Source organism: Pteropus vampyrus, unplaced genomic scaffold (genome assembly GCF_000151845.1).
Source record: "Pteropus vampyrus isolate Shadow unplaced genomic scaffold, Pvam_2.0 Scaffold57, whole genome shotgun sequence".
In the NCBI taxonomy this organism is placed as follows: Eukaryota; Metazoa; Chordata; class Mammalia; order Chiroptera; family Pteropodidae; genus Pteropus; species Pteropus vampyrus.
In genome coordinates, this window is record NW_011888838.1 from 5,992,530 (window position 1) to 6,007,725 (window position 15,196).

The 15,196-nt window shown below is 32.6% G+C and overlaps 1 non-coding gene across 1 annotated transcript; it reads right to left on the reverse strand.

Annotated features, from left to right (window-relative positions):
- Positions 1 to 791: 791 nt before the first annotated feature.
- Positions 792 to 927, reverse strand: LOC111740066. Its single transcript, XR_002780454.1, has one exon. It is a non-coding gene; the product is annotated as a small nucleolar RNA SNORA21 (small nucleolar RNA).
- Between the last annotated feature and the right edge of the window lie 14,269 nt (positions 928 to 15,196).

The window sequence follows — 15,196 nt, forward strand, 5'->3', positions numbered from 1 at the left end:
AATATAATACAAATCTCCTCACTTCCATGAGGTTGCAGCCCTAGCTATAATCTGCTCTTCGCTTGGAGTGTACTTTTTAATCATACCTTTTGTTTCCACACAACCTGTTTAGGCATGCCCTGCTTCTTCCTTAAAATGTATTTTAATATCTTACTTTTCCTAAATCTTGCTGAGCTATAATTCTTTGCTGTATTGGTGAAAAGAACTGAGGACCCCCAGTGTTACCAGGGCTGAAGTTCAGATCACCCCAAATGATAACACTGCCATCAATTTATGGCTAGAAAAATAATTGGCAGATACGATCCTTAATATAATTGTTTCTTATAAACCAACACATCTGTATGACCAACTAGAAAACTAAAGAGAATCATATAGCTCTATATAGCCTCAAAACTTATATGTATAAAATAAATGATTAAATTATATGTGTTATTGCTATTTCATGTTTCTGATATAACTTCTGTGAGAATGTAAGATGGAAAATACTTCCAACTAAATGAAGAAAAAGTAGGTTTAAAAGCTTAATAAGTTTACTAACTCACTTGCCCCTTGCACTTTTGTAATATTAAAACTTGATACCATTCAGGTGGAAAAAATAATCTAAAGTATCAAAAACACTACTCAGAATGAGAAGGGATAGTAGGAAACTCTAGAAGGAATGACTAAAAAATCCTAATTATGAAATATTTGTAAGGTAAGTGATATATTTCTCAAGTACTTGTCATATAAAGAACGAAGGCATAAATTAGCACCAATGAGTAAATAGTTAATTTTTTTTCTTCTTTCTCTTACCTTGTCATACAAATGATTGAAGCAAAATAACACAACATACTGCCGCTTCACCCCAAAGTGGTGTTTTTACTATTCTTTTCCTTGACGACTCCATGGATCATTAGCAAAAGGTCAAATGAGTGCTTTTAAAAGGGTGTTGGGTAAGTTAATTTTAAGGAAACTAATTTGCAGGCGGCTTACTTCACTCATAATATATTTCAATTTAAAATCCCATCCTTTCATACTTTTAAATCAATAAGTACAGTAATTCTCCCTTATCTGCGTGAAATACATTCCAAGACACCCAGTGGATGCCTAAAACAGTGGAGAGTATCAAACTCTACACACACTATATTTTTCCTGTGAATACCTATAAATACATACTTTTTTACTTACAGGAAGCACTATACAGCTTCTCTTTGGCATATTTAAATTGCCAGCATCACTACTCTTGGGACCATTACTAAGTAAAATAAAGGTTATCTGAACACATGCACTACAATGCTAAAATAGCCAATCTGATTAATGAGACATCTACTAAATACCTAACAGGCAGGTAATGTATACGGAGTGGACATGCTGGACAAAGCGATGATTCATGGTCCAGGTGGGAGAGAGCGATATAGCATAAGATTTCATCAAACTACTTAGAATGGCATGCATTTAAAACTTATGAATTATTTATTTCTGGAGTTTCCCGTTTAATAGTTTGGACCACAGTTGACTGCAGGTAACTCAAGCCACAGAAAACAAAACTGCAGATAATGAGTGACGACTGCATGAGTCATCTGACATTCCAATTGCATGCAGTTTATTTAATGTGTTATAATAAAACTCAAAGTGAGGCAAATAGCTACAGAAATTTGATTTAAATATTAAAAATTTAGTTGAAAAGACTGAGGATAAGGTAAATATTAGTAGTATATGCCCCGGGAATTAAGATTTATGTGTTCTGAAAACTATCAACGTGCAATCAGTTAAATTCCTTAACACAAATAAAGTGTTTCAAGTATTACTGGCCACAGAGGAACTATCTTAGAAGAACAGTCATTCTAGTTGATAACAGGGATGCTTTCTCCTCAGATGGAAAAGTAGAAAAACAGATTATACATGTGACAAAGGGAAAAAAGGAATCTATGATTATGATGTTAAACATGTAGGGCTACCAAGTAAAATTCCTTTTAAAACCCAGAACAGGGCAAGTTCCAATCCAAGAATCCCCAGAAAGTCAATCATAATCAACTTCTCAATCACAGAATTTAATCAATTATAGAGTAGCTGCTGCTTTCTCATCCTGCGCACCGCAAATTGATCCATGAAAGTCATTAAGTCGGAACGAAAGTATAATCCTGAAAGCTTCTAAAGACATCTTCATTCTAGGTCTCAAGTGTGAGCAGCTACCTCATTGAGATTTCCACAATCTACAAAATCCAGATTTCAACATTTCCCCACAGTTTCTTTTGCAGTTTTTTTCAACTTCAGCGTACAGAGGAGTTGTCTAGGAGTTGATTCAAATCTCTTCCTGGATTTGAACCTCTCCCAGAGATTTGAATCAGTTGGCTGGGCCTGGAGCCTGGCTTTTTCTATTGTTATACAACTCTTCAAGGAAACCTGATGGAGATTTGTTGATGCTGCTGTAATTATACATAAAGACAATGCTGAAAAAAAAAAAAATACAGTAAAGAACCCTTAAGTAAATTAATACATTCTAGATGCTCATTCTCACTGACTGGGTGAATGAGGTGGTAAAAACTGATTTGAAAGAGAAAATTTACAACTTCTGACCCCTGTTGTGCCTGGTCACAGTGAATAAGGGAGGTGGGGGCGGGGGAGGGGGGGGTAATTCAGGACTATAAAAATAGTGGATGTCAAAATCAGTTTGAGCTTGATTTGTTTCTATTTTTGGAGGATAAAACAACTCTTTTCACTGAGATTGATGTTATTGGGCTGTTGACCTTATTTAGTCTGCAGTTTACTGTTCATCATCTCCACTCATCACTGTAGAGTTGTAGGCCCATATGTGACTATCATTTTCATGGAAATTCTGTGCCTTTATTGGTCAGTACTACCTTCTTCTGCTCAAGCGAATTGTTTTATTAACCAGTCAGTTGCATAGTCAGAAATCTTTATGTGCAATCAATTTCTTAAATTCTTAAATGTTTCTTAAATGCATGAATTAATGAAAAAAGTCTGTTCATAGTCCCATCATCCTTCTACATATCTTAGCCATGGATAAGCTACATTGATTTTGTCCCTAAATATTTCTCCATTTCTTGAAAACTATCAGCCCAGTTCAAACTCCATTATCACATAGCTGTGTTCGCTTGAATGAATACCCACAAATCAAATCATGGACCTAAAAAAACTCCTCTGTACCTCTTTTACCCATTTATACTTTTTGGTGGGTTCACATTGCTCTTAGGATTAAAGAAAAATTCTTTATTGTGCACATAAAGCCTTTAATGGTTTGGTCCCTACCTCTCTCTTTACCTGAATCTCTTATCCTGATTCCATCTACCCTACTGTAATTGTTTTTATGCCATATTGATCTTCTGAGTCTTTCCCGCTCACTGAGCTCCTTCATGCTTCCTCCTTCCATAGGGCCTTTGCATATTCTATTTTCTCTCTGTGATGCCCTTTGCATTCAGCATTCTATGAATGCTTATGCACCCTTTATATTTCAGTTCAAATGTAACTTCCCAGGGGAAGGTTTCCATCCTTCCAAGTTCAAATCAAAATATTATAGGAAGACATAAACTGTGTAGCTTTTCTTTATAGCTTGCCACAAGTGAATTTTACTTAAATTTTAATGCTCACTTGATTAAAAATCATTTCCTATATAACAAAATTCATTCAGTTTGCTTCAGTATTCCCAGCTTTCAGCACAATCATAGGTCCATAACATTTCTTGAATGTACGAATTAATGAGAGGAAGTCTGCTCATATCTGGAAAAATAAAATTATATAACCTTAAAGACAGAAACTGAAGTAAACCCAAATTGGTAATAGAAATAGTACATAAAAATAATTACAGTAACATAATTCTCAACTCAGGACCCTTTTATACTCAAGTACTATTGAGGGCCTCAAAAGGCTGATGCTTATATGGATTACATTTATGAACATTTACCAACAGACAATAAAAATCAGACCAAAATATATATTTACTTACAAATTTATTCAAAAATAATACAATTAAAATAAACCTAGTACATGTTACCATAAATAACATATTTAGCTTAATAAAAGACATCTGGATTCTCAGATCTGCTTCTACGGTTAATGTTACAATATCACACATCATGTAGCTCTAGAAAACTCCAGTTAAAAGAAAATAAGAGTGAAAAAGTAAAAATATTTTGTATTACATTATGAAAATAATTTTGATTGTGCTGACCCCATGAAAGTATCTTAGGAGCTCCCCCAGAGATAACCAGACTATATTTTGAGAACTACTAGTATAATTTATCCTCCAAACTAGTACACTTTGTAAAATTTTTAAAAGAGTGTACTATAAAGATTGTGCTACAATCAACAGGAATCATGGTTAACGTGTATTAATGGTTATAGAAATATGCTAATTAAAATATTCTACAATTCAAAATGTGGCATAGAAGTTTTTACTACAAGATTGTAAGCTTTTTAAAAAATTGGATACATTTTTGTATATCCACAAGAGTTAACATAGTGCCTCATTTCTGAGGACTATTTAATGAATGAATGAATGAATTATTGTGTAAAGAAAAAACTAAATGGTAACTCTGGCTGCATGTCTCCTGGGCCTCACAGTCTGTTTTGAAATGGACAGATGAGAGTGGACTTACACTGTTGCAGTGATTCTACTATAATATCCCCTACTTCCTTCAAGTCACTCAATTTCTCAGATTGTTACAAACCTGTAAAGGTTGACTCTATGAAGCGGAATTCAAAGTCTCTTATATGGTACAATTGGAGAGGCACAGAGCTCTTAATGCTGAAAAACTATTCCTAACTCTAGTTATACTTGAAATATATTGACTACACATATTGCTAAGAATTACCTTCCTCATATACCTATGTCTATTTTTAAAAGAAAATAAGCTTGAGAGAAACATTTCATCTCACATTTAACATTGAAGTAACACTCAACACTAACTTTTAGGTCCATGATTAGGACCTAACTTTTTAGGTTCATGATTAGGTCCACGATTATGTCCAATTACTTAAGATTATCCCAGAAATTGTCACGAGAAAGAGAGAGAGAGAAAGAAAAGAGAGAGAGAGGCATGTAGCACATACCACTTAGAAAATCATATTTAATCCTTTATTTAATCAAGAGAGAAACTTCCTGAGAGATGACCTTAGATAATTTCTCTTCCACAGAGATAACCTTAAACATGAAATGTTCTTGGGTGCAATATAGATTCAAGATAATAAGAAATGTTGAAGACGGAGATAAGTGATTTAGAAAGTTGATAAGAAGTAACTCACCAAACACAGAACTTTTTTTTAATATGAAAAAGCTTAATGATTAAGACTTAAGATTAACAATGAAATTTTTAAACATTTTATAAAATATTTTTCTTATATTTACAAAAAAAAGAACACTACCCTAATCCTTTACAGCCAAAAGTCAATTGAAAGAAGAGTTAATCTCTTCTAATTACTAAGTGTTTTGTATTTATTACTAGCTATTGCTATATCATATAATTGATTAGAATCATTTTCAATTATCCATAAATCTTATCTAAATGAAACATTAAAAACTAAAAATGATACAAAAAAATAATTTATTGAATGATTAACTTTATTTATTTCATACTGGTAAAAATGGTATTTTTCAGCTAAGACTATAATATGTAAAAATGTAGAGGAAGAGACATGTCTATATCTCTGGAACCTATGCTAGTTCCAGGGACTTAGCATGAGCATAAGAAACGCTGACTGGTTGAGGACTGAATGTACAGTATGTAGTCTTGTCTGATGCCGGGTAGCAGTAGATAAAAGCCTGTGAAAAACAACTTGGAGATAGACTCTAGGGGCCTTGACCATCCAAACATTTTATTAGATTTCAATATAGTGTCATTAAATATTTTTGAAAAATGAGTTACATTTTAAAGAAATACTTTAAAAAGATTTCGATAGTGAGTTGAATTAAGGGCAGACTGAAGCAAGAGTTTTCACTCTATAGTTGCCATTTCTATCAGGAAAAAACATTCGTCTAGGGGAAAAAAAAACCCCAGGGAGGGGCTTGGGGACTTGAATTTTTTTGTTTTTTTTTTATGATAAGCACTACAATACACACATTAAGAACATTTTCTGATTACCTTCCTTTTCTCAAAAATGCTTTCATCTACATTTTTATATGATGAATCTGAGGTTCAGACATAATGCAATTTATAGAGAGAGCAAGAAGAAGACAGTATTTAATCCCAACTTTAAAGATCATACTATTTCTACTATAACAAAAGTTACATTCTGAGAAGCACCTACTTCAAGAAAGCTGATTAGAATTCCATTAAAGAATAAGAGTTTGAATGTCAGTGTTTTAGAAGAAGAGTATCAAATTCTTGGTTTCATTTTCCACAGAGATGTGGAGTCTACTTTTCTCTCTCCTAGAATCTGTGCTGGGCCTGTAACTCCTTTTGACCAATATTATATGACAGAAGTGGCACTGAATTCTTCCAAAGCTCTTGGAGCTTCTGCCAAGTTTCTTGGAATGCTCATGCATGCTTCAAGAACCCCAAGTCACCTGGAGAGATGTTGCAGAATGAAATGCCATGCGGAGAGAGGTCAAGACGACAAAGTAGCAAGGCTTCAGATATGTGAGTGAAGAAGCATTCTTACAAATGGAGTTCCAGCCCCAGTCGCCCCAGTTGATGCCATAAGGATCAGGCATAGACTGCCTGGCTGAGTCCTTCCCCCAGTCCTGAACCCCAAACCACAATCAAAATAAAGTAGTTCTTTTGAGCTGCTATGTTTTGGGGTAAATTGTTGAGCAGTAATAGGTAACTGGAGCAGCTAGGGATAGCAAAATTTGCAATACTGCGCTTGACAATTTTTAAAATGATATATCAAATGGTGCTGAAGCTGCTCATAAATGTGAGCCTTATATGAATAACTTAATAATTGATGATATATTAAGATTATTCCAATAAAGTAACATCACAGCACACATATGCACAGATATATACGCTATGCAAGCTAAAAAAGAAGCAGCTGAAAAAGAAATGAAATGAAATGTGAAGAGAGAGAAATTCTCTAGTAATCAGCACTGATCTGTCACATAGGACTCATTCTGATATTTGCAATCCTTTATCTCAAAGGGTTATTTTTTAAATCCTCCTCACTTCTGTGGGAATCTTTTAGTTCCAGTGACCCACCTTCGGGAGTGGACTCCACAGCTTGGTCAGTTAAAATCAATTCTCAGTTAAAATTCAACCAACAAGGAAAGACTTTAAGGAAAGGAGAGAGAGAATTGATAAGGTTTTTATCAGAACATCTCTGCACTTCACACACTGGGGCCTTAAAATGTAATATTCATTTGCTTGTCATCTTGGGGGAAGCTATTTTTTCTCCTCTCATCCAGACCAAGAATGAGGGCATAACGCTTTGTCTGAAAATCTCGTTTTCAAAAATATTAAACTGTAAACTAAGAAAGGTGCTGTGCTTTCAGAAAGCATTCCACCAAACTCACTGATTGTTTCCTGCCCATGGATAATCCTGAGTAAGTATGTTCATTGATTTATGTCAGTTCTAAAAGCCCCAATTCTTCTGAATTATTCTAGTGCATTTCAAGGCAACCAATCTAACTCATTTCTTTAATCTACTGACTGCATGAGAAACTTTCAGTATTTCAGTAGGATTTTTCAAATATGTAAAACACATTTTTAAATGCTCATATCTTCTCTAAATACTTCATATTTGAAAATGATTTGTTGATGGGTGCCATAGTACTTTAAGTGGATTAAATATATGTGTGCTTAGCTCATAAACCATGATCTGTCAAGGGCCTTTAGTGTCTCTGACAGCACTTTACAATTTGATCTGGGCATTTGTTTTCAGTGGTGACACTCAATCAGCGTAAGATCCTAGTTGCCATTTGACTTTAGATAATAACAGGTGTAAATCATTATTGCTGCACAAGCTGGGAAATGTGGTGTTCTTTAAATTAGCATGATTCTTCTTATTTACTTTTTTTAACGTTTATCATAAATACCATCAATTGACAGGTTTTGCTTTTCCATCGGTCTCCTACAGCAAATATTGAAATATGGTGACCTATAAAACATTTTTGAAAGTGATATAGCACAATAATTCCAATAAAATAATTTTTGCAACTCCTCACTTCTGCTTTCCCCTATTTATTACATGAAGATAAATTTATCATGTTAAAAGATTTCAAATCCATAAGCTCAGCCTGCTTGTTTGAAAAAGAACCAACTTCTTTACCTATGCCAAACCAAGGAAATTAGGCAAAGATTAGGCAAAGATAAGGCAAGATCTCAGGTTGATTTGCACCCATGCATTCCCTGTACTTTAATAGTATGTGGCTCATTAATTATCAACCAATTATCTAGAATGCACCTTCAGTAGACAGTCAAGAAAATTTAACTCCTGTTTTTCATCCTTGGAATAATGAGGATCCTTAACTGGGGTAAGCAAACTATTTGGTCACAGATGAAAGACTTATAGGTGAAACTATATCTGTTTTTATCAAGATAATTTATATTAAAATTATGGCACTCTAGATTTAGAAAAATCTTTAAGTTTCATCTAGCTTCTTTATTTTAAAGGTAAGAAAAAGGCTCCAAAAGGTGTAGAGCCTTCTGTATAAATACAAGCCTGAGTCTAGAAAAAAATGTCCAACTTCCCTCCCAGTGCTACTATCCAGATTTGCTGAACTCTCTTCTTCCATACTGGGATTCTCCCTCCACGCTGTTTTTCAAGGCACTTCCTTGCTTTATGTTCAAAAGAGTTAAAACACAAGGTAATGTTGAACTCATTTTCTTTACACAACCTCTAGCATATCTTCAGGTGATGATGGTGGGATTTTGGAACGAGCCAGAGAAGCTTCTTCCAAAGCCTGAGATTGTACTTTTCTGAGGGAAAAATACATTTTTTAAAAAATGTCTTTTAAAAAAACAAGTAGTTAATTTTATCAGGATTGAGCAAAACACTGAAGAATAAGTTTTTATATTGGTCTTTTCACTTGTTACAGGATTTAGAAGTTGTGCAATTAGAGTCTTTGTATTTTAAAGGATCGTTCATAATCATATCTAGCAATTCAGCATAAATGGCCGGCCAGTTAAAAAGAAAATTAATATAGCTAAAGCTTTCTGTTGATCTTCTCCCCTTATCTGTTCTCATCCTCATATCCCTTTCTTTCTCTCATCCCACTCTTAGCAAGGCTCCCTTAGTTTAAATTAATAGGTAATTAATCCCAGTTATAGTAATAATTCATAACTCACTTTCCCAGGAATATTCCTAATTTCATATGAAATTCTTGGGATCAAGAGCTGCTCTGAATTATATAAAAGCTTACTCTGATCACTTCTGTAAAAAATCTCAACATCCCTTCTCTTCAACCCAACCTTTTCTATCCTTCCCTACTTACTTCCAAAACATTTTTTCTAACCTACTATAAACATATTTATACATTATGCTTACATTTTACTGTCTCCTTACTAGAATGTAAGCTCAAAGGGAAAAAAGCCTTTGTTCTTTTAGTGATATATCTCAACTGTTGAGAATAGTACCAGGCATTGAAGGTATTCAATACATGTATGTTGAAAATATAACAGATACCTGTCTATGTACTTCTGTCAATACCTCTTAGACACAAAAATACATGTAAATAGTATCAGTATATATTTTCTTCTACTAAGAGGAATGGGAGTATATTTTATTCTGTATAGTATTCCTGAAATCACCCAAAGTTTAAAGTCATTAATTATATATTGTGTCTGAGTCTATTCTGAAAAACTCTTGCTAGGGCATATTGACTGAGATTTGTCCAAGGTCATGAAACCAACTGGTAATTAAAAAAAAGGATTCATGTGATATTTTTAAATTTTGTGATATTTTTAATGTACTGGATATTAAGGGTGAAATAATATTTATAATATACATAAACTATAAAGATGTATAAAGTTTAAAGAATAAAAATAAATGTCCACCAGCTTAAGAAGTAGATTATTAAAAAAACATTTACTGTTTCATATGTACCCCTCTCTTATTCTATCCTGCTTCTCTCTGTGTCCCAGAGGACATGATATTGAGACTTGCTATTCTTTTAACAGTTTTAGTGGATATATTTGTATCTCTCATCAAAAGATTGCTTCATTTTGCCTGTTTTTGACCTTTATATGATTGGAATTACAAAGTATATATTCTTCAGGAACTTTAAAATTTTTTTCCATTGTATCATTAGATTCATTATGATCTTTCATTTTCACTATTCTCTGGTATTCCATAGTATGAACATAACAAAATTTATATATCCTATTTTTAGTTAATAGCATTTACATTGTTTCAAGATTTTTTTTTATTACAAACCATTCTATTAGAAATGCTCTTTTCTATATTCCTCTGTCCTGGTCCCAATGTGTGGTAGTTTCTCAAGGATACATATGCAAGTGCTTTTAAAAGTTATATTCCTAGGAGTAGAATTGCTGTTTGTACATTGTGTATATCTTTATCTTCTTTTGTGAATGCCATAATGTCTTCCACAGTGGTTATAAAAATATACATTCTTAACACTAGTGTGTAAAAGTTCCAATTTCTCCCAAACTCACCAACATTTGGTATTCTAATAATGTTTTAAGTAAAATACATTTTATTTTGAGATATTGAGCCAGTTTTTAGAGATTAATAAATGAAAATACCAGTTTTACTCTTAGAAAGGCCCAAATTAGCCAATTCACAAGAAAAGTGCCTCTACACAGTCTTTATGAATGATCAAATACAATTACTTTATATATATATATATATATATATATATATATATATATATAGTCAAATATCATATAATAGCCAAGCATGTAATACATTCACTCAGAATATAGGTCAAGTTGCTTTTTTAGGTCATCATTAGAGACAATTTTTTTTTTTTTAATCAATGCACACTAGTAAAATAAGTAATTCTAAATTCTTCAACTATATGATATGGTTATTTCTAAGGTAGACATGGCAAGAATATCATATTCTAACATTTATTCTGTAGAATGTTCAAATTGTGGTGCATTATATAAGAAAAAAATTCTGCCTTCCACTGAATTTCTGAAACTCTGAGTTTAACGTGGTGCCAGTATATTTATTTACCGTAGATCACTTTAGTTTTTATTAAGTTAATGTACATTTTGAATCTCCAAAAAGAACACCTAATATTGAGTGCTTTCCAAACTTTTTAGACCACAAAACCCTCTTCCCTATAGTGTTTCATAGAACATAGTTTTGGAATTGTTATTTCATAAAATTTACATAAAATTTTTACAAAAGCCCCATAATGCAAAATTGTGGCTTGTATGAAGTACATATCCCATTCTTTGATAAGATAAAATTTAAAAAGTAACTCATATGTACTGCAGGAAATGTGAATTTATATAGCTTTCGCCAAAATTTGCAAAATTATCATTACATAAAAAACTTTAAGTATTTTTCCTTTAACACTGTATTTTTAGACTTATGTACTTTTTTAGACAATGTTTTGGACCTTGCTTTATCAGCATTAGAAATTATCCTTGAAAAATAATAAGAATTCACTCAAATATATGCCCAAAGATGATAAAAAAATTAGAAACAAATTAAATTTACAGTAACTAACAAGTTTAATAAACTAAACAAACTTAAGAAACAATTAAATTTACAGTAACAAACAAGCTAAAGTATACTGATTAGAAAATTTATAATCAGTAAAAGCCCTATCAACAAAACTTTAGAATTACTTAATAATACCAGAAAATATACATGAAAATAAAGATTCAGTTGAAAATGTAAACCCTTTAAAGCACACACGTACATATATTAAAATGGAAATAAAGGTAGAAAGAAAACACATCAAAATTTTAATAGTGGTAACTACTAGATGGCAGAACTATGATTCATTTTATTTTATATAAAATTCTGTATTTTTTCCTGAGTTGTCTATACTTAACAACTATTGTTTCAACTAAAAAGAGATAATCAAATATTACTTAATTTAAAAATAGCCTTTGAAATTCACCATTCAAACCAATGCACAATAAAAAAAGAAATGCTCTCAGAAATTATAAAAGAATGAGAATTTTCTTTAAGTTTATTCCTGAAGAAACTATTTGAAATGCAAGCAGCTTCAAAGAGGTAGTTTCAGAAAAGACAATCTATTCCAAATTACCCAAGCTGCTTGATTAAAAATGGAGATTCCTGGGTGCACCCACAGAGAATCTTATTCTGAAAGTCTAAAGAATCTCCATGTCCTCAAACAAAGATAGAAGACCTGTATTCTTTTCTGAGATCTATTGTTTATTTTTCTTACTTAAGCACTCTGAGGTTCACTTTACTTTATGTAGTAGCACATTTCACTTAGACTAAAATCTGGTACCTATTATTCCATTGGTGACTAGAAACCAGAAGGCATCCAATACTATACACATATCTATTTCCTCTGGAGCCACATTTCTGTTCCTCTCAGTACTTGCTAGTACTCCAAACTCTTTATGTCAATTTGCTTTTGCAAAGTTATAGAAAGATGAAGAAAGAGGAAAAAAGATACAAAGAGGAATAAGACACAGATTCCTCGTGTTAAGGAAAGAAAATATAAAATTAAAAAATAATGTCTGAATATTTCCAAACACCTGTGTGCCACACAGAGGTATATGGAGATGTGGGGCAGGACTAGAGGCAAAGCTGCTAGATCCATGGACTCCACAGGGAGTCCTTATATCTCAGTGTGAGACATAAATATGCCAGGATACGAAAAAAGGTTGAAAAATTCTGGATTACAAGAAAAGACAACAGAGACTCTGTTAGAGACTTTATTATATGGAACGGTCAATGTTTATTCTAAGGGAGAAGACAGATCTAAACTGTTTTCCTCTGAGGACTCAACATTAAGGTAATGAACATAAGTGGCATGTGCTATTCCTAGCACAGCATGCAGTGAATCCTGAAAACTACACTGGGCCAGCTATTTAAGTGTCATGAGAGTCCCTCAGAAATACAACTGTATGTGTGCCCTGGTGGACTACTGTCGGTAGAAGTGTGCCCCTCAAAAAGATATGTTGATGAGCTAAGCCCCAGTACCTATGGATGAGAAATTTGGAAATGAGGTCTTTGCAGATATAATCAATTTAAGATGATGTACTAAACTAGATGGGCCCTAATACAATGACTTCTATCTTTATAGAAGAAGGAAATTTGGACACATACACACAGAGGGAAGAAAGCCATATAAGAACAGAGGTAGAGATTAGAGTGATGCAGCTACAAGCTAAAGAATGCCAAGGATCACCATTAACCACCAGAAACTAGGAAGAGTCATGGAACAATTATCCCTAAGAGCCTCCAGAAGGATCCACTCTACTGACACTTTGATTTCATACTTCCAGAGCTCAGATCTGTGAGATGATACCTTTCTGTTGTTTAAAGCTACCCTGTCTATGGTACTTTGTTATTCAGTGCTAGCAAACCAACACAGGTATAAACCAACAACCCAAAAAACAATAAAGAACTGTAGTCAGTGCACTCTGGGCCATTGGCTGACTGAGCATTACAGATTCTCAGAGCATCACTGAGGGACATAGGGATTGGTCATCCTTTGAAGCAGCAACTTGGGGAAATATGGAACTTATTGCAATGGCATCAGAGAGAAACCTGTCAAGATATTCAACTTGAAGTTTTATCAGAAATTGAAATATTTTGGGTTTATTTTATAAAATCTAAGCAGAAATTGAACAAATACTTTGTATTATACATTATTCATTATATACTGTATATTATGCATTTGGGACTAAAAAACACCATGAAGAGCCAAAGAAATCTTGAGAAAAAAAGAACAAAGTGGATGGTATCATGCTCCCTGATATCAAAGTATACTACAAAGCTACAATAATCAAAACAGTATGATACCGACATATCTATATACTGAGATATATATATATATATATATATATATATATATATATATACTGATATCTATATACTGATATATATATATATACTGATATATATATCTATATACTGATATATATATATATATATATATATATATATATATATATATATATATATCAGTAAAATAGAATAGAGAGCCCAGAAATAAATTCTTGCTTATATGATCAATTAATCTACAAAAAAAGGAGGCAAGGACATACAATGGAGTATAAAGACAGTCTCTTCAATAAGTGGTGTTGGCAAAACTGGACAGATACATGCAAAAATGAAATTCAACCACTTTCTTACATCATATACAAAAATAAACTAAAAATAAACTAAGGACTTAAATGTTAGACCTGAAACCATAAAAATCCTAAAAGAAAACATAGGAAATAAACTCTTTGACATTGCTATTAGCAATATGTTTTTGGATATATCTTCTGGAGGGAGAGAAACAAAAGAAAAAATAAACAAATGGGACTATATCAAACTAAAAAGGTTTTGCATAGCAAAGGAAATCATCAACAAAATAAAAATACAACCTATTGAATGGGAGAAAATATTCATCAATGATACATCAGATAAGGGATTAATATCTAAAATAAATAGAACTCATACAACTTAACACTAAAAAATCAAACAATCCAATTAAAAAATGAGCAGAAGACTTAAATACACATTTCTCTCAGGAGGACATACAGATGGCCAACAGACATATGATAAGATGCTCAACATCAATAATCATCAAGGAAATAAAAATTAAAATCACAATGAGATATTACTTCACACCTGTTGGAATGGATATCATAAATAAATGAACAAATAACAAGTGTTGGTGAGAATGTAGAGAAAAGGGAACCCTCATATACTGTTGTTGGGATCGTAAATTAGTGCAGCCACTATGAAAAACAGTCTGGAGATTCCTCAAAAAAATTAAAAATAGAGCTGCCATATGATCCAGCAATTTCCCTTCTGGGTATTTAGCCAAAAAAAAACAAAAACATTAATTCAAAAAGATATATGCATCCCTGTTCACTGCAGCATAGTAATTACTAGAAATAGCCAAGGTATAGAAACAACCTATGTAACAACATGGCTAGATCTAGAGGGTATTATGCTAAGTGAAATAAGTCAGACAGAGAAAGACAAATACCATAGGATCTCACTTATATGTGGAATCTAAAAAACAACATAAATGAATAAACAAAACAATACAGAAACAGACCCACAGATATAAAGAATAAGCTGATGGTTGTCAAAGAGGAGGAGATAGCAAGTGGAAATAAATTTAAAAAAAAAAACAAACTTTTTT